The sequence below is a fragment of the Erigeron canadensis genome, chromosome 1, assembly GCF_010389155.1.
Source record: "Erigeron canadensis isolate Cc75 chromosome 1, C_canadensis_v1, whole genome shotgun sequence".
Lineage (NCBI taxonomy): Eukaryota > Viridiplantae > Streptophyta > Magnoliopsida > Asterales > Asteraceae > Erigeron > Erigeron canadensis.
The window spans coordinates 21,052,225-21,074,406 of NC_057761.1; the positions used below are offsets into that span (position 1 = coordinate 21,052,225).

At 32.7% G+C, this 22,182-nt stretch overlaps 1 long non-coding RNA gene across 1 annotated transcript; it reads left to right on the forward strand.

The window, feature by feature from the left end:
* Positions 1-11,681: 11,681 nt before the first annotated feature.
* Positions 11,682-17,572, forward strand: LOC122585997. The gene is made up of 2 exons (XR_006321845.1): positions 11,682-12,011; positions 17,363-17,572. It is a non-coding gene; the product is annotated as an uncharacterized LOC122585997 (long non-coding RNA).
* Positions 17,573-22,182: the final 4,610 nt, after the last annotated feature.

Genomic DNA, 22,182 nt, shown 5'->3' on the forward strand with positions numbered 1-22,182 from the left:
GGTTTTCCGGGTTATGTGGGAGGTTATATGAGAATGTTTGCATGTTGATAAGATGACGTTTAAAGTAAAGGCAGTTAATTGCATGTGTAGTGTGATGATTACAATGATGTTTCCATGAAGTGTTTATGATATGTGTTGTTGAAATGATTTATGCTGATATGTTGACGTTTAAAGTAAAAGTAAGTATGTGCATATGAAGTATGATGCTTATAATTATGTCGCCATGTTATGTTTATGATATGTAATGTGATGTTGATAAAGTCGTTGATATGCCTAAATGTTGATATGTGATGGCTTATATGTGCACTTAAGTATGAAATGTCTAGTTCACTAGATATACGAAGAAATGTTATGTGATGTGCACGTTAAAGAGATTACACATTGAAGTAGGTGTGAAACTCATTAGGTAATTAATATACCTAAAGTTATAGTAAAGTAAAGATGTTGATATGTGATTAGTTTAGGTGAAAGTGTAGCCTAAGCTAATATAAAGTAAAGTAAAGATGTTGATAAGTGATTAGTTTAGGTGAAAGTGTAGCTTAAGCTAATAAACATAAGAAGTCTCGAGCATAATTTGTGTTAAGCTTAACCCGTGCTAGTTAAAAAGCTAGTGCGTACGTGGTCGCTTGCGGGGCTCCTTGCGGCATAGTTATGTTGATCTAGTATTTCCGGATGGAGTGACTAACCATCAAGACGGGATACTATAAGTGGTCGCTTGAGTAATTTCTTGCGGCATAGCTACGTTGATCTAGTATTTCCGGGTGGAGTGACTAACCACCAATGTTAAAAGCATAATAGAATGCTTAAAGTTGATAAAGTTGATTAAGATGATTAAGTAGAACAAGTTGATCAAGATTATAAGAAGATATGTTGATAAGTATGATGTATCATTGATAGGCACAATTAGGAGTAATTACTCTACATGTGCTAATATGTATAAGTGAGATATGTTTACGTGTATTATGCTAAGTCATGAGATGTTGATTATGTTGAATGTATACGATGATATGATATGAGATATTGACTTTACACCAAAAAAATAAAATGATATGAGATGTTCATTAAGTTGTATGTACTCGTTGGTGTAATATGAAATGTGAAGGAACGTGGAAAAAAAGGAAGTATGGGTTGATCTATGATTGCTGTATATGTAATGTGATTTTGTTTTGATAAGTAAAATATGACGAAGTTTTATAAAAGTAAAATGAAGAATGTTTTATAAATATGTGTATCTTACTTAACTAATTTATTAGCTAACACTTGCTTTTATGAAAATGTCGTGTCCTTCAGGATAAGCAGGTTTGAGCTAGAGAAAGGTTTAGCTCGTGAGATGGGTAGTTGTAATAAAGAAGACTAGCATAGATTTTAGAATGCTTAGACTTCCCGTAGCCTATGTTTCGGCTACATTGTTTACGTTTATGATACATGTAATAATGAATTGCATTTATGTTAGTGATGTACAAAATCGAGCTTTAAATTTATAAACTAAAACTACCAAAGAACTCACTACTACGCACTCACGGGCAATGGACCCGATCGTTTGTACTATAGTTAAGAGGTAAGTCTGAGTTTGTTCTCAGGGACTGTGAAATGATTAGTTGCTTGTTAAATGGTTTGGAAAACAGGTGTTGCTTCAAAATTCCCCTTTGACAATTAAATAAATTGATTTGCAAAATGATTGCATAAATTTAAAAGACAAGTTCAGACAATATAATTAAAAGTCATCCACCTTGACTTCCCTTGACTTCAAATGTGATTGCATTTGATGAGGAACAAATTCTCTAGAGTTTAAAAGATAGTCATGACAAGATTATACTACTCACGTGGTACCACCAACCGTGAACAAATTATCGAATCACCTAACTACTAGTTGAATTACCCAAGCCGATACCACCAAGACCAAGACAATTCTCCTAACAATCAGTTTTTATTGACTATCAAATTATCAATTGAACCTATGTGACAATAACGTGGTACCACCAACCGATATCAATCACGTTGACAAATTTAATCTTTTCTTAAAATGATATTCACTATCATACCATGAACTAGTGATAATTACTCATAGACAATTAACCGTTTTAAAATCACATACACATTCAACTGGTACCACCAACGAAGAATCATATGCAACCAATATCGAAATTAATTAAATGAAAAGAATTAAAATCATCAAGATCACGGAACAACGATAATTAAACAAACCCTTTTGAATTAAAAATATAGCAATCACATTATCCGTCTCATTTCATCAAGGTGGATGATTAAACAGCTAGCCACTCATGATCAATTCACAATAATCAATGAAATGGAAAAGAAACATGAAGTACCAATTGTTTGAAGAAAATAAATTGCAAGACAATAATGTAGATACGATCTAGATGGGTGCCCGTAATATCTTCGATGAATCCGCCTAAGTGAAACACTTGATTGGAGAAGGAAGAATCCTGATAGAGCAGCTCCTAGAAAGAGTTTGAATGCCCTAATTTTTGACTTAGGGTTTCTTATTTATACCTCCCCGAAATCTGATGCAGAAACAGAACAAAGTTTGTTTCCCTGATAGAGCAGTGGGTCTTGACTTCCCCTCACTGCGGCGCAGTGAGGTGTTGGTCGACTTTGAATTCGGCTGACTGCGGGCAGTGGTTCGTGTGATCACCACTGCGGCGCAGTCTTTCTGTTGTCATCCCCACTGCGGCGCAGTGGGGGTTTTTCCTTTTATTTCCGTGGATCAGGACTGCGGCGCAGTGGGCTTGTGCATCCCCACTGCGGCACAATCAAGAGCTTGTATAGAACCAACTTGTTTTGGTCTTGATTACTTGCTAAGCTCTGCCGCCTCGTTCATTCAGATCAACTCTCATCAACATAACGTACTTTCTGGCCAATAATCACCCGAAAATGTACCAAATGGACGCGCAACCTGTTTAGAGCCTGAAAACACTAACAAACACCATAAACGCGCCAAATGCATAGAAAAACGACTAAAAACATATATTAAAATGGCCAATAGTGATGTGGGTAATGGGTATAAATTAGTCACATCAGTTAGTGTCATGACTTGGATTTCATATATATTATTTTGATGATGCTATTAGTAACACCGTTTATGAAAGGTACCAACCATTTCGGTTGGGGCAGTTTTAAAGTATTCTGTTTCCGCTACATTTTAAACGCCGTTTGGCAATTGTTTTTGAAATCCAAGTTTATAAAATGACGGGTGTTACAAGTGTTAAAAGCATACATCGCTGAGATACAAGGGGGATCCTGCCTATAAGTAATATCATTGGCCTTATATAACACAACACGTTTTGGGCGTATTGGCTGTGGGTGAGAGGAGAATTCCATAGTTAAGCGTGTTCGGGCGGCACCAATGCCAAATGGGTGACCCTACTAGGAAGTTTGCCCGAGCAACCAGAAACAAAGTCGTGAGTCTGTGGAAAAAGCGGACAATAATATTGTGTTTTGGTAAGAAGGGGTGTTACAAGTGGTATCAGAGCAACTCTTGGGATTGTTAGGAGTGTATGGCGCACTTGCATAACTCAATGAGGACGTTGATTTGTGTTGAAGGGGTGTGAAAGCATACATTGCTGACATACAAGGGGGGATCCTGGTTATAAGTAATATCATTGGCCTTACATAACACAACGCGTTTTGGACGCATTGGCTGTGGACGAGAGGAGAACTCCAAAGTTAAGCGTGCTCGAGCGGCAACAATGCCAAATGGGTGACCCATCTGGAAAGTTTGCCCAAGCAATCAGAAACAAAGTCGTAAGCATGTGGGCAAAGCGGACAATATTGTGTTGTGGTACAGCAGGGTGTAAAGATACACTCATACATTACTATGACACATGGATGTATCTAGATTTCCGCACCACGTGACCACATACACACTAGTTCCGAGGAACTGGCATGAGTTAAGCTTAACACAACTTTATACTTATGCTCGAGACTTTTTATCTTCATTAGCTTAGGCTCACTTTTACCTAAACTAATCAAATAACTCTTTTCTTTACTTTAGGACCCTTAATCGTGCACGTGTCATGACAACCCTATAGAAGTCTAGTGAATAGGTGATCAAGCCATGTATATGAACACATAACGTACAAATATGTATAATCATATCATCATAACATGATAGCAATATGTTGTCATATAATTTCATTATCATATGGTCATAACTCTATGGCATCATATCTTTGATGTTATCGTATTAACATCATATTATCATAACATAAATTATACATATTTCATTTCATCATAGCATGCATAAGATTAACATTTATCAATTAATGATAATAATAATCAATCACATAGTAACCTCCCATTCATTACCGAATACATATAAACATACAAACATTCATTTGGGGAAGTTAACTTATGAAAACTATGTTTTGTTGTCCCTCGTGTGATAAAAGATGTTATCTTACCTTAAATGAGTTGAACAACAACCAATTAATATGTTACGGTGCTTGACAAGTATTCCCGGGTACCTAGAACAAATATAAGATCAACCTATAAGTTACAACAAAGCATAACTGCTAAACAAGGAAATTTCAGCACGTTTACAGCTTTGCGCCATTTACTTGCCAATGATTTTTAGCAATCAAAAAGGACAGATTCAACAAAACTTAGTTCTGGACATTTGCAGGGCACTCAAAGACCAATTAAAAAATACAACCATTGTTTTTTCCATGGTCATTCATCATAATTTACAACTTAAATCAATGTTCATATATGAATTGAGGTTGATGTTGTTAGAATGTTTTGTTTCATGTTTCTTTTTCATATTTTATTTAAAAAAAAACGAAGTTTAGAAATTTAGATACACCACTATAAGGGTATCTTTCGAAACGACAAGTGTAGTTTTGTTTTGGTGGGGATACAAGACTCGAGTAGGTTTAATGCTAACTAGTAAGGGTTCTCATAGTTCTCACCTTTATTTTAATTCTCACATTAACCTTACCCTAACAGGAATATTGTATGTATCTTATATATTCGTAGAGGCTTTGCATGGTGTTAAAACGGAGTTAGTTGATGTTTTTGCTACAGCTGCTTTCAAGGTATTATTAGTTTTTACTGTGTTTATTTCTATTTAAATTAATTAAAAAAAAATTCCATTTACCAATCATTTTTTGTTTTGATTGTTGATAATTATTTCTATCAACAATAAAGTTTCTTCATGCAACCATAGGTTTTATAATAAAGCATGAGAGTTCATTAAATTTTATATTTAGTTGTTGTATCTTGATTTGTATCATTTTGTTTGTATAAATGATATTGGTAAATCTGGTACAAGTTTATGTGTACCATTTTCCGTATAGACGTTTTTATTTGCATTATTAGTGGATATTATATTTGCTATATTTGCTATAATACCTGTTCAACCAAACTCCCCACCGTCAACACCCCAAAGCCCAATCCAAACCAATGCCCCTCAAAAATCGCCACCTCCTACACCCCAATCCCACTTTCCACACCAGCCTGAACCCCAACAAAATGATGTGAACCTGGGCCCAATAAATGACCACCCCATGGTAACTCGCTCCAAGGTTGGAGTCACCAAACCAAACCCTCGATACAACTTGGCTGCTACCTCTATGATCTCTCCAGTACCCACATCTTATCTAAAAGCCTTATCGGACCATAACTGGCTTCATGCCATGAACGATGAATTTAGTGCTTTGCAGGTTAATAATACATGGGAGCTTAATAATACATGGGAGCTGGTTCCAAAACCTATGGATTACCCGATCATTCGTTCGATGTGGTTGTTTCGCCATAAATTTAAAGCTGATGGCACCTTGGATAGGTACAAAGCTCGTCTCGTGTGTAATGGGAAATCTCAAACACTTGGCATTGATCACATTGAAACATTTAGCCCGGTTGTTAAACCGGCTACCATTCGTACAGTCTTGTCGTTAGCAGTGTCGAGATCATGGCCGATACATCAATTAGATGTGAAAAATGCTTTCCTTCATGGAACTCTTCAAGAGACTTTGTATATGCATCAACCACCCGGTTTCATCGACCCGGCATATCCAAATCATGTATGTCGCCTAAGAAAATCTTTATATGGGCTTAAACAAGCACCAAGAGCATGGTACACACGATTTTCTTCATTTTTAAGTTCTTTGGGGTTCCGTAGCAGTTTGTGTGATACATCATTGTTTATTTATCAGCATGGTGATCACCTTGCTTATATTCTACTCTATGTGGATGATATCGTGCTTATTGCCAGTCATCAAAGTCTTCTCACACAAATCATCACAAAATTATCTAATGAGTTTGCAATGTTCGATTTGGGGCCTCTTCATCATTTCCTTGGCATCACAGTAATTCGTGATCACCAGTCCTTGATTCTTGGGCAATCTCAATACGCCCAAGACATTCTCCATCGGGCAAATATGACTGCATGCAAGCCATGTCACACTCCTATTGATACTGATTCTAAAATTAGTGCTACTGCGGGGGAACTTCTTCTTGATGGGACTTTATACCGCAGTTTAGCGGGTGCTTTGCAGTACCTCACAATTACTCGTCCTGACATCTCCTATGCGGTGCAACAAATTTGTCTATTCATGCATGCTCCAAGGGAACCACACTTTGCCCTCCTTAAATGGGTTTTGCGGTATATACATGGCACTATCGATCTCGGTCTTCGATTATCAGCATCCCCGAATCATGCCTTGATTGCTTACTCTGACGCTGACTGGGAGGGTGCCCCGACACTCGTCGTTCCACCTCTAGGTACTGTATTTTTCTTGGGGATAACCTTGTATCGTGGTCGTCTAAGCGACAACCGACTATCTCGAGATCTAGTGTTGAGGCCGAATATAGAGGTGTTGTCAATGCTGTAGCAGAAGCTACATGGGTTCGCAATCTACTCCTAGAGTTAAGAGTTCCAGTTCTGAAAGCTACCCTAGTTTTTTTTGACAATGTATCGGCCATCTACCTCTCTGGAAATCCGGTGCAACACCAACGTACCAAGCATGTGGAGATGGATATTCACTTTGTTCGTGAAAAGGTTCAGATTGGTCACATTCGGGTTCTACATGTCTCATCTTCTGCACAGTATGCTGATATATTTACAAAAGGTCTACCTCGCTACCTATTTGAGTCGTTTTGATCCAGCTTAAATGTTTCTGCCTATCCACGTTCAAGCTGAGGGGGAATATTTGTGGATATTATATTTGATATATTTGCTATAATTATAGATAGATTTTGTCTTGGTATACCTTCTTAAGTTAAAGAGATTTGGTCGTGTTGTGGTATTATATAAGGGGTCTTTTGTGATCTCAAACACATCAATAAAGCATTATTCCATAATCCTTTATGCATGTCACATGATCAATCTTAATTTTAATTTTAATATATATTATAAGACAGTTGAACTAATTATTTATTAATTAATCAAATCGTTTAATTTTATCGAATTCATTTTTGCTTATGCGATCAATAAAGATAATTATAAATTAAAATTTTAATAATCATTATCCAAATAAATTATTATATTAGTATTTATATTAATATTTGTAGAAAAAGTTTCGTAAATTTACATTTTTTTGTTTTCCATCAATAATTTATACTTTTTAGCCCTGAAGATTTTAATTTATATTTATTTTTAGCTATAGACTTGAGAGGTTTTTTTTAAATTTTCAATAATTTAATTAATTAATAAAATTTCATTTGTTCAATTAGCTAGAAGCATATTCTTTTAAATTTGTTTCTACTTACATTTTTTACATAATTTATATATTTAATAACTTATCTTATTTTTAAAATGTTATAAACAATCCCCGTGTAATCACATCTCCCGATTTTCTCAAATTTTTAATTTTGACCTTTTATTATATAAATAAATATAGATTTACACATATAAATATCAATTTCGACTACATGACTAAAGATAAATATTAACTTGTAAGAAAATATTATCGATTGATACCTATAAATGTTATACATTGGTATCCTAATACAATATTGATAATCCAGTTTGAAAATATATCATATCAGATTTTTTTAATATGAACTTTATTTAAGATTCATTGTATTTTTCAATCAAAAAGGGTACAAATTTTCTCCCTTTTTATATATTAGTTATGCATATTAACATTTAAAGTTACAATTATCACTCAACTCAAGGGTCCTAATTATTATCAAAAAAATATGAAAACAATTCTAATTGTTATCTAATTATCATAGCACAGATAATTGAAAATAAACTTATTCGTGTTATGGGCCTTCATCATGATCACAGACATAAACTTGAATATCAAGTACATGGTCACAAGTATGTTTATATTTTGATTCTAAATTGCTATTCATAAAAATATCATATTATGAGTACAACTGGTTTAAAATTTATAATAAATGAATTATTGCAACATGTGTCTAGTGAAATGACTACGACAAACAATTCATCAATATGTCTCAGCTAATAATGACAGTTATGAACATGTTATTATTATACTACAACTTACAAAATATAACACTTGGAACCGTATATATTCAAAATTATAAGCTTTGATTAATTAATATATGAAGATATAATTATGATAATATCGTAAACCCCGTGTCCAGTGTTGGATACGAGTCTAAAATTTAGTTAAAGTTCTTAGAGAAAAGTAGTTACATTTTAGCTGCTCCATTTAGTAGGTCACGTACTCAATTATTTAAGGTCAAAATGCATTTTAGTACCCTCAACTTGGTTGACTAGGTGTTCTACTAGCCCGAATTATTAAAGACATAGTATAGTACCCTAGACTTGATTAACAAGGTTTTCTAGTACCCTAACTCACTAATTAATCTAATTTATGGTGTTAAGATATACATTGGTTAAAAATAATTAAAAAAAAGGTTTTCTAGTACCCTAACTCACTAATTAATCTAATTTATGGTGTTAAAATATACATTGGTTTTTTAAAAAAAATATTTTCAAGTTTAGATTTATAACTTTAAAAATAATCGCGTTAGAAATGTTGAAACTATGTTAATAAAAAATATAATATTACAAGTTATGCATTGAAATTGAAAATATGGTTAGATATAAAATACCGAGTTTATACATATATTAAATATTTTTATAACTGGATATTTATAATATTGCAATTTGAAATAAATATAAAACATACTATTATATTTTATAAGTTAATTTTTACATAACTTGATTAATCACATCAATTGAGTTATTAAATCTTTTTATTTAATAAAGAAATTAATATAAACTTCAATAAAAAGATGATTATATATATATATTAAATATTGATTTGTATAAATATTTTTATTGTAATGGAACTACCTCTTTATTTATAAGGTAGTAATGTTTTTTTTTCCTTTTTTAATTTTAGGAGTTTAAATAAAAATATAATTTTAATGTCTATTTATTGTATAATATTAAAGTATATTTTTTTCAAAGTCGGTACTTGAAAATTTTATAATCGTGTTAAAGGTAACATATATTTTTAATGTCTTTAGTTACTTATGGTTTGTCAAATATATTATAACATTATATATTAGTTATTTTAAAAGATTTATTAGTGAGTCTAGGGTAGTAGAAAACTTTATTAACCAAATCTAGGTACTATACTATACTTTTAATAATTTAGAGTAGTAGAACACATAGTCAACTAAATTGAGGGTACTAAAATGCATTTTAACCATTATTTAATCAAGTTCTTTCAAATATATAGGTTAAAAAAGCCTTAGACTTTTATTAATTAATTTTTTTTGCTGTATCTTGATTCTATCTTTTTGTTGGTAAATCTGGCATTATTAAATTGTGATGACTTCTCGTGTGTGTTACTGGGTTACAAAGGCCTGGATTAGGGTCTAATGATGTTTTATTCCATTGTATTAGGTCGATTATAGTATCTGATGTGGTATCATGTTTCTGTTTATATATATATTTTTGTAGTTTTTCCATTCAATATGTTTGACACATTTTTATAGGTCGATTAAATTATATAATTATATATCTCTCTTAATTAAAGGAAAGAGTTTTCAAATTATTCTCTTTTGTTTGTATCTCTTTTGTCTATTTGCAGAGTCATATGGATGATTAACTAAAGGCAGACAAGCATGAGGAGGTTAGGTCAAAAGTAAAAAAAGTGTGTATAATTGCTTTTGGTGGGATCCTTTATGCTTGGTGCATTATTGTGTTTTAAATTTAAATTGTAATGGAAATACTGCAGCCAGGTATTTGATATGTTCTTGTGGGCTATTTTACCTTTGCATATAATTAGCTAATGTAGCTTTTGCTATGTCTTTGTGAGCAAAGCAATCTATTCACCATTTACTAGTTTTACATAAGCTTTGCAGATGTGAGACAGTAACTACTAATCCTCTTCATCAAGAACATCTTTGTGGTATGTCTACCAGGTTAGTTCCTACAGCACTCACAATAACAAATAAACTAAGGAAAAAAACCTGATTTTTATGAGATTGATTTGTCTTTATTTATTTATTTATTTTTAGAGATTGATCCGGCATATATAAGTATCTTGCTACCATCTCATAAGTCACAACAACAAAGTATGCCCAATTGACCACTATATTGCTTAAGTTCAATTAATTTTTTGAGATGTAATACTGTAATAACAAGTAAACAACAAAGACACAAGGATATAAACCTTTTTAACATTTATTTTCATTCATTGTATCAAGAATTACATATGAATTATGATTTGGTCATGTACAAGTATAACTACTAGCATATTTAATTCCGATTTTATTTTTAGACAACTTTTGTAATCAAATGACCTTTGACTTAAGGTTTTATCAATGAATTGTGATTCGGTCATTTTTTTTTTCCTATTCTACTACCACTTCTAAATTACACGTATACTTAAAAACCAGTACTCTCGAAAAACCCCTATTAATCTACCGTCATAAATGTGACAAGTGAGACTCGAACTCAAGTGGATGCTCATAAGATCAAAGACTTTACCAATGGGTTACAAATACATCATTGTGGTATGTCTACGAGGTTAGTTCCTATACCACTCACAATAACAAATAAACTAAGGAAACAACCTGATTTTTATGAGAATGATTTGTCTTTATATTTTCTTAAAGATTGATCCGACATACGCAAGTATCTTGCTATATGTAAACAACAAAGACACAAGGATAAACTTTTTAACATTTATTTTTATTCATTGTATCAAGAATTACATATGATCTGGTCATGTATAAGTATAACTACTAGCATATTTAATTTCGATATTACTTTAAGACAACTTTTGTAATCAAATGAACTTCGACTTAAGGCTTTTTAAACATACAATGAATGATTAATTAGTTCTTCTATACTATTGTATATAAAGCAAACTTCCCTACTTTGAAATAATTAAGACTTTGAAATAATTATATTATCTCTCTTATTTATTCATTATTTTAAACATCCTCACCTATATACTTATAATACCTTAATGAAATAATTTACAACATAGTACTTAAACCCTTAAATAACCATATTAACCCTCTTACATCAATTAATTTACATTCGTTATCACGCCACCACCACCGATGCACATAGCAACCGCCATTGCCGTTGTTACCATACCATTGTCGCTACCGCCATCGCTGACGCGGACATCCGTCTGGTTTTCCCACAAACATCCCACTCAAAAATATTCCATTATTGAATGATTGATTTTCATTTCACTAAAGTAGAGTCATGTGAATCTTGTATCTCACTCTTATCTCCTTTTTTCTTTTCATTTGAACCGCTAGAAGGGAAGAAAACACATACATACACACCTCTCCTAAAATGCTCTCAACTCTCTCTACATTCACTTTTCTCTTCTAACTCTGGCAGAAAATCAAGAGAGGAAAAAAGCCCCAAATTAAAATATCTCTAAATCACTCCTTTAATTTATCAAATATAATAATTATAACAAATAGCCAACTAAATAAGGGATTAATCTAGTTACACTCGATTCAAGCACGGATGAGCTGTGAAAACAATAGTAACAACGCCATGAAAGACGTGACCCAGTGGCTGTAAAAGAAAGGTCATTGCTTACAAAACTCATTTGTTGCATTTTCTTGTTTGTAAAAACTACAAGTAAAAAAAATAGGTAATGGGGGAATCCTAGCTCCGGTATCACAATTGGATACTCATCGACCCACCCTGTATGAGTCATATGATGCCGGTGAAATACCTTATCCTAATCCCCACATGATCTGGGCATACTGAAGGATCGAACCCGTGTATTTAAACTTCACATATGGGTCTACGCTTTATTGGTAACAAATACCTTAAATAAATTATTTTTTGTGCCTAACGGGGATCGAACCTGAGACTTTAAGGTTACAAAGTGTTTGCCCTACCACTAGGTTAATTCCTTGTTGGTAACTACAAGTATCATTCTTACAAAAAACTTCCTTGTTGGTAACTACAAGTATCATTCTTACAAAAAACTTTCTTTCAATCTTTCTAGTAACCAAGTATCAATACTCGGAAAGTTGTCTTTTGATTAATTTAGGCTTACAAAGAATTTATGAAATCGGTTTTACCTTCACAAAAGAAGGTTTATGCAACTGAGATTTTAAGAAAAATATCATGTTTGTATAATGACAAAGTACGTATGTATCTTGGTATAGAAAGACTAGATCTAAGTATGCATATGTTTATTAATCTCTAACTAGATGAATCAGCTTAAGCATAAAATGAACTTTGAACTTTGATCCATGATTCTGTATTTAAATGTATGTTTATAATCTAAGAAAATTCACAAAACACTTAATAAAAAGTGTATAAAAAGGAGGTTTTCAAGAGTTGTAGCGTCTTGGAAAGTGCAAAATGGATGAACTTTTTTGTACATATTAATTGTTTTTGGCGCGTGGTAACCCGAATAGTGTTCTGGTATCTCGATCAGACTATCTCTGCAAACATGATATTTTTCTTAGCTTCAGTCAACCAATGAAGAAAAACATGATATTTTTTATTGCTTCGTAGGATAATAAAGCTGTTAAAAGAAGAATTTCCAGGATACTTGACCTGCAATGAAGATATTTACAATTTTCAAAAAGCGTTACGGAAGAAGGTGGCCGAATAACATGAGAACACTCCAATGCAGGTTACGTATATAAAATTTACATATTCTTTTATTTATTTACTATGATAGAGTATCTGAAACGACATACGTACACCATGTTGTTCAACCGGCGCAGATTATGTTCAGTTTGCTAAAAGAGCATAATTACTTGTATTATCATACCACAAACAATGTATCTGGTCGGTTGGAAAATTTGTTTTTTATGCATCCGACATCATTTAAGTTGTGGCGTGCATTTCCTTATGTTATCTAAATAGACGCCACGTACAAAACCAACTTGTACGACATGCCGTTGGTCGAAATCGTCGGTGTCACTCCAACAAACAGGACCTTTAGCATATCATACGCGTTTATCATAAGTGAACAAGAGCATAATTATAGATGGGTGTTGGAGTGTTTAAAGTCAACCTTAGGTGAAGAGTTTGCTGTGCGCGCGGTACTCATGGACAGGGATCTGGCGCTCATGAAAGCATGCAAAACCGTTATGCCGGAAGCATACCATTTACTTTGTAGAGTCCACATATGGAAGAACATCGAAAAATTTAGCATGCCATCGTTAAAAGGGGCAGAGAAATGGGGGCATTTTAACGGATGGTGGAAAAAACTTTATGAGTTGCGCACACTAGAAGAGTACACCTAAAATGAAAAAGATTTAAAAGAGAAGATGGGAAAAAATTTAGAAAGTACGTGAGGTGCACATAAAATTTTTTTACTTTTTTTTTTATATACTTTGGTAAATCATATATATCCCCACGTCCTAACCCAATGTTAAATTTACAGAGGTTTACAAGTACATACAGAAGGAGTGGCTTTCCCCATACAAGGAAAAGTTTGTGTCCTTTTAGGTCGATCAGCATCTCAACTACTGTAACTACACTACCAACAGAGTTAAGGCTGAGCATTCACTCCTGAAGTCCGAGTTGAGGGGGAGATGTACACTTCACAGAATAATTGAATGTGTTAATGATATCCTCCTCGGACAAGATACAGAAATCAAGGGCCAACTGGAGGAGAGCAGGATTTATAGAGCTGGTAAACACAACTACCCATGTTTGAAAGACCTGCTTTGTGTTGTATTTGTGGCAACTCTGGATATAATGGTCACCGAAATTGAACGATTCAAAAGTCAGATCGGTAAAGATTTGAGAAAGTGCGGGTTTAATTTTTGGATTAGTTGTGGGCTTCCATGTGCCTACCGTCTAGCTGCGTGCATGCATTACCGTAAGTTTATCTGAATATAATTAATTGATGTTTTTTTTTGGTAAATGCACAAATGTTATACTTATTTTTAAAAAATGTAGGCAAACGGGTTGAGGTGAATAACATAAAATCTTTTGGAGAAAGCTAGACTTGACACCGTCGACGTGCCTACTGAACAATGATCATCGAAAATACTCCGATGATGACGAAGCTATTGACGATTTAGTAAAGGATGTTAAGGTCCAGTTTAAGCAACAACTGAAGCCCCAAAGGAAAAACCGGATATAAAAAATAAAAGACATCGTCTATCCAGGGACAACCAAAATTAAGGATCCTTCCGTTATTAAAAATAAACGTAGAAGACTAATCGGGTCAAAGAAAAAAATATCTCAAGTACGTCCAATCATAATTCGAAGTATATTTAATTGATTTCTTATAGGTAAGTGCACCTTATTTGTTAGTATACTTCGAAGTCTAATTAATTGATTTATTATTTGTTGTAGGTGCCCGACAGTAATATACCAACGGCAAATACAGCACCTCCCGGTCTTCAAAAATCCAAGTCGGTTCAATTTTCCCGACCGACTTTTCAGGATACCCAGTCTGTTGGGGGTGGGGGGGGGGGGGGTTCGATCGTTTTTCGTAGTCGTCATTATTTGGAGAGGGCTAGTATGGGAGACACATTGAATACGTGAGCACACAATCATGTTTCTTCGACAAAACTGAAAGCCAACCACAATCACCTCAAAGTGGGAGACACGGTGAATATGTGGGTACCAGTTTAATTTTCGCAGACACTGCTAGTTTCTTCAACGAACCTCAAAGCCAACCACAATGGGATCAAAGTGGGAGACAGAGTGAATATGTGGACCTACAATTACGTGTGCCAGACACTACAAATTTCCTCTGGCATACGTAATTGTAGACCCGCATATTCTTTTTGTGTCCCACTTTGAGCCAATTGTGGTTGGCTTTGAGGTTCGTCGAAGAAACTAGCAGTGTATGTGAAAATTGAACTGGTGCCACCATATTCACTGTGTCTCCCACTTTCAGGTGATTGTGGTTGGCTTTTAGTTTCGTCAAAGAAACGTGATTGTGTGCTCACGTATTCATTGTGTCTCCCATACTGGCGCTCTCCAAATAATGACGGCTGCAGAAAATGAACGGAACCCCCGCCCCCCCTAAATGACTGGGTATCCTGAAAAGTCGATCGGGAAAATTGAACCGACTTGGATTTTTGAAGACCGGAAGGTGTTGTATTTGCCGCTGGTATATTACTGTCGCGCACCTACAACCAATAATAAATCAGTTAATTAGACTTCGAAGTATACTAACAAATAAGGTGCACTTACATATAAGAAATCAATTAACTTACTTCGAATTATGATTGGACGTACTTGAGGTATTTTTTTCTTTGACCCTATTAGTCTTCTACGTTTATTTTTAATAACGGAAGGTTCCTTAATTTTGGTTGTCCCCGGATAGACGATGTCTTTTATTTTTTATATCTAGTTTTTCCCTCTGGGCTTCGATTGTTGCTTAAACTGGACCTTAACATCCTCTACTAAATCGCCGATAGCTTCGTCATCATTGGAGTCTTTTCAATGATCATTGTCCGGTAGGCACGTCGACAGTGTCCAGTTTAGCTTTCTCCAAAAGTTTTTATGTTATTCACCTCAACACATTTGCCTACATTTTTTAAAAATAAGCATAACATTTGTGCATTTACCAAAAAAAAAATCAATTAATTATATTCAGATAAACTTTCAGTAAAGCGTGTACGTAGCTAAACGGCAGGCACATGGAAGCCCACAACTAATCCAAACATTACACCCGCAATTTCTCAAATCTTTACCGATCTGACTTTTGAATCGTTCAATTTCGGCGACCATTATATCCAGAGTTGTCACAAATATAACACAAAGCAGGTCTTTTAAACATGGGTAGTTGTGTTTACCAGCTCTATAAATCCTGCTCTCCTCCAGTTGGCCCTTGATTTCTGTATCTTGTCCGAGGAGGATATCATTAACACATTCAATTATTCTGTGAATTGTATATCTCCCCCTCAACTCGGACTTCAGGAATGAATGCTCAGCCTCAACTCTGTTGGTAGTGTAGTTACGGTAGTTGAGATGTTGATCGACTCAACAGGACACAAAATTTTCTTTGTATGGGGAAAGCCACTCCTTCTGTATGTACTTGTAAACCTCTGTAAATTTAACATTTGGTTAGGACGTGTGGATATATGTGATTTACCAAAGTATATAAAAAAATTTCATGTGCACCCACGTACTTTCTAAATTTTTTTCCCATCTTCTCTTTTAAATCTTTTTCATTTTGGGTGTACTCTTCTAGTGTGCGCGACTCATAAAGTTTTTTCCACCATCCGTTAAAATGCCCCATTTCTCTGCCCCTTTTAACGATGGCATGCTAAATTTTTTGATGTTCCTCCATATGTGGACTCTACAAAGTAAATGATATGCTTCCGGCATAGCGGTTTTGCATGCTTTCATGAGCGCCAGATCCGTGTCTGTGAGTACCACGCGCACAGCAAACCCTTCACCTAGGGTCGACTTTGAACACTCCAACACCCATCTATAATTATGCTCCTGTTCACTTATGAAAAACGCATATGATATGTTAAAGGTCCTGTTTGTTGGAGTGACACCGACGATCTTGACCAACGGCATGTCGTACAAATTGGTTTTGTACGTGGCGTCTATTTAGATAACATAAGGAAATGCAAGCCACAACTTAAATGCTGTCGGATGCTTAAAAAACAGATTCTCCAACCGACCAGATACACTGTTTGTGGTATGTAATACAAGTAATTATGCTCCTTTAGCAAACTGAACATAATCTATCGGTTGAACAATATGGTGTACATATGTCGTTTCAGATACTCTATCAGAGTAAATAAATAAAAGAATATGTAAATTTTATATACGTAACATGCATTGGAGTGTTTTCATGTTTTTCGGCCGCCTTCCTCCGTAACGCTTTTTGAAAATTATAAATGTCTTCACCACAGGTCAAGTTTCCTAAAAATTCTTCTTTCAACATCTTTATTATCCTACGGGGCGTTGTACCGCAATGATATTCAGCTTCCACAAATGATCTCTCAGCTTCAGTCAACCTTCTTGCGTACACGTAACCCTCCAGACTATTAGCTTGATAGTGATTATGTCTGTCGTTTATAACGGTTACCCTCTAACCACCATCACTTGTCAAACGGTCGTCAAATCTAAAGGGGCACTCACATTTAAATGTCTTTTTAATGAGCCCGATTATCCTATTATCTATTTGCCCAGAAAGATTACAGACTATGGTCACTTTATTTTTGACACCAGCTAAGTTGAAATTTGTTTGTCGTTTGATTAACACATAACCAAGCTCTTTTGCTATTCTTTTGGCCTAGTTGAACACTTTTTCGTGTGAAACGAACACCTAAAGTAGTTATTTTTAAAATTATCATTAAATTATATAGTTATTTTTGAAATTCTTATATTTCATGCTTTCTATATTTTTTGTTCATCGAAATGCTTACATCTCATGGTTTTTATTTTCTCATTAAACATATAAACATCTAACATATTACATATGCAATAAATTTAACAACGAAACACATATTAAATAGTACTAAAAATATAAATTTAAGTAACTAAGTGGTTTTTTTAACTAAAGATTGTTTCAATTACATGAAATACATATTATTGTTTAATATTATTTAAATATATTAATAAATTTTTAAATTTTAAAAGTAAGATTTAAGATGTACGAAATTAATGAAGGATAGTAAGCCCCACAACTTTTAACATTTCATTAAAAAAGGAAAAATTAAATTCGGTATATAAAATAAAGTAAATTCTTTTGAAAATTATAACATAAATAATAAGGTTTAGGCAATGCCCCCAAGGCACCCGTTAGAAACTCCATTTATGATATTATCAAATTTAAGTGGGTAAGTAGGTGATTTTAAACGTTAAACAGGATAAAATCCCTTTAACTATACCTCATCGGTGTGGAAAGCAAAATGAGGGGCCGCCTCCGGAATCTCAAATTGTTCATCCGGTTCTTCTATGTGAAACTCAAAATCTTTCGCACCCATTTCTCCCCATAAATTCTCAAAATCCATATGAAATAGATATATACATATACATAAATGGTATGAAAAATTTTAATAAATATATATATATATATATATACTATATTAAAACATATATACATATACCTGATGAATGCGAAGCGACAAAATGAAATTGAAAGAGACGTACACTAAATGGTATGAATGAAAATGAAAGAATGAATGTGCGAAAACTGAATGCGAAATTGTACACATATATATCATAAAACGTATACACTATTGACTTGATTGTCAACAGTGTACGGGTAAAGACATGACTATTTGCAGCGACAGTCGTTGCAAATAGTCTGGTCGAGATATCAGAACACTGTTCGGGTCACCACGCGCCAAAAAGAATCATCTTCCATAAATAAAAAAGTTGAAAAGAGTACCATGCGTCGTGAGATGTTGATATACTTTCAAAAGCTTATTCAAACAAAAGGGTACCTTCAAACTTTGTACATTGCCCTCCCTTGAGTGACACCCATTGTTTCTTTCTTTTAACTTTGGAGTAGTATTGTAGTCTAAAATAATATCTTAAAAATATTCACAGGTCTATTATTTAGATTGATTGATAAAGGTGACACCAATTGTTTGTTTCTTTTAACTTTGGAGTATTATTGTAGCATAAAGATCATAATATCTTAAAAGTAAAAAAGTATTTACTAAGATGGTGTTTGTTAAAAAAAATTCTTTTACCAAAATAGTGTTTTGATTTTGTATCATTTGGCTATAAAATTTAGACTCTCAAGTAGCTTTATTTCTCTCTAATAAGCATATTCGGGTTTAAAGTGTAATACTTATGGTTTGCTCACAGTTTAACATATCTTTATATATAATAAAACAAAATTGTTTTTTATAGATATTATTAGAAAGTTGTTGATGTGGTAAATCCATATTTCACTTAAAAATTCTTTTTATTTAATTATGATGTCATATATATAAATAATATAGAAATAGCCTAAAAATATCAATCATTTGTTTAAAGAATAAAAAATCTCTCTTATATAATATCACAAATAAAATGTTTTTTTTAATTTAGTTGATTTATTAACTATATAATTATTGTTTTAGTTGAATTATTAGATTTATATCAAATTATAATGTTTTAAAAACAAATATTACATAATTTCTTTTAATTTATTTTATAATTTTACAATTTTAATTAACATGTCCGAGTTAAACCCGGGTTAATTAACTAGTTGGTTAGTATTTTCGGGTTTGGGAATTGCTAACAAATGCCCTTGGGGCATCTTTTTACCAACATTTATTATCTTAAATATTCTATATTTATATTTTGTTTGTATTAACAATACTAAATTTATATTATGACTAGCTAATCAACCCGGGTTTAACCCGGGACGCTTAATTAAAAATTTAAAACAAAAAAATATATAGAAATATGTATTTAATTTGTTGTCAATACATTATAATTTGATACGGAGATAGCAACATATTTATAAAAATGAATATTAATACATAAAACTGATTAGGGTGATGAGATTAAAAAGTAACTTATCATAAATCAGTGGTAGATATGAATCTAAAGTTAAAGAGTTAAGATATTATCTTTTATATTAATTAAAAATAATTAAGGTCAAAAAAATAATATGAAAAAAAAAAGAAGAAATGATATATTGCCTAATATAAAAAATAGTTTTTAAAATACAAAAAAAATCTATTATGAAATCATATATTTTTAAAAATAGTTTAGAAAAAAATAATGACATGTCAGGTAAAAAGTTTATAGAAACAATCTTCTTTTATTTATATAAGAAATTCCCATTTTAGCCTTCCCAATTTAGATTTTTGTTTCATTTATATAGAATTATTTTGTTATTTCCATTTCATATAATGAATTTTCTAACCGTTCCTTCTATGTACTAAACAAAATATTTTAATAATAAAATTATTACTACTATCTTTCTTGTTAAAAGATAAAGTATTTATATATATATAATATAATATAATATAATATAATATAATATAATATAATATAATATAATATATATGTTTTATGTAAAATAAAACAAGTATTAAAGTAAAACAAATAAATCAATAAGTTTTTAAAATCACTGTGCATCATGAAAATTATCGTGCATTAATTGTTTCGTGAATCTTTGTGCATCAGTTTAACCATTATATAAAGGTCAAGATCTTGTTTTATTTTTTTTTACTTTAATACTTGTTTACAATACTCATCCCCTATATATGTATATATAAATATCTTATATCTTATTATAAAACTAGCACGTTATTTGGGCAATGCGGCGGTGGTCGTAGTGACGATGATGTGGTGGTAGGGCGACTGTTGGTGGTAGATAAGACCTCGAGTGGTGTAGATAATTGACGTAAAAATATTTGATGTGAAAGGTTAATGAAAACATTTTAAAAGATAAATGATTGATAGTGTAATTTAATAATGAGTTAATTACAAAAATCGTCCTTCTCGTCGACACTTACTTGCAGCTTTCGTACTTTAGTTTAATAAATTACACTTTTAGTCCAAAATAGTTTGCCCTCTCAACACTTTTGGGACTGGATGCTTAACTCTGTTTAATAACCCATCACGTGCAAAACACGTGATGGACATCTTGGGCAGATCTTTTCTTTTTTCTTCTTTAATACCCCAACCACTCCACTATCAACACCAATCGTCCCTCTCCTCGATAAAAAAACCCTTCCTTCTTAAAATTATAAAGATTATACACCAAAAAACTACAAAATCTTAATCCAATTCAACAAATGTGTATTATTATTTGAAGAAAATAGTGGTTTCAGAGTAGCGTATTCGTGATGAGAGTAACCCTAGAGCTCTGGACTTCGCCATGGGTGAATATGGTAAGTAAACTCAAATTAAATATATATATATATATAATTTTTTGTTAAAAAGATACAAAGTTAATAAATTTTAGATTGATAAGCTGATTAGTATATATTGATTTTTTTTTAAACCCTAAACAGAGAATGATGATGGTTTGTTTGCTTTGAAAGTTCACCATGGTGGAGCTTTCACTGAATTGCTAGATAGGAGATACGTAAATGGTAAGATTTCATAGGTGGATTTTGTGGATGTCGATTTGTTTTCGGTAATAGAGTTAGATGCAATGGTGGTCGAACTGGGTTATAAAAAGAGCAAAAAATATATCACCATTTTCTACCCCCACAAAGTAGCTTAGATATGGATCTGCATTAATTAAGCACAGACGATGATATTCGTGATTCAAATACGATAGTTGCATTACAGAGTTTGTTCAGATTTTAATTTATATTGAACATGGTTTTACCAATTTGAACAATCCATATGACATTCCACCAAAAAAAAAAAGTGTAGTCATTGAAGAAGTTAGTGATGATAATGCTGAACTACAGAATGTAGTTGATAATGACATGTCATATGTAAATGTCGATTTAAATGATATTACATTTGATGATGTGCATATTGTGGAAAAAGCAGGTCTATTTTGATGTATTTTATGCTTATTCTCACAAAACAAAAGCAAGTCAATTTACCTATTTTAAAGTAGTAATTTTGACTTTTCATAGTCTATACCAATTTCAGCCCAATTATGACTTTTTATTATCATTTTACTAAATTTACAACAACTGAATAACCAAAACTCATACATAACTGCATTTTTCATTAACACAAGTACAATTACAACTACATTTTTCATGGATTTCAAAGTTGAAACAATATCTTGCTACCCACTGATAAGTAAATAAAACATCACAAAACCAACAATACATGACAAAAACAAATATCTCTTTAGTTTCTTATTTTCTTGATTCTTCATTTGT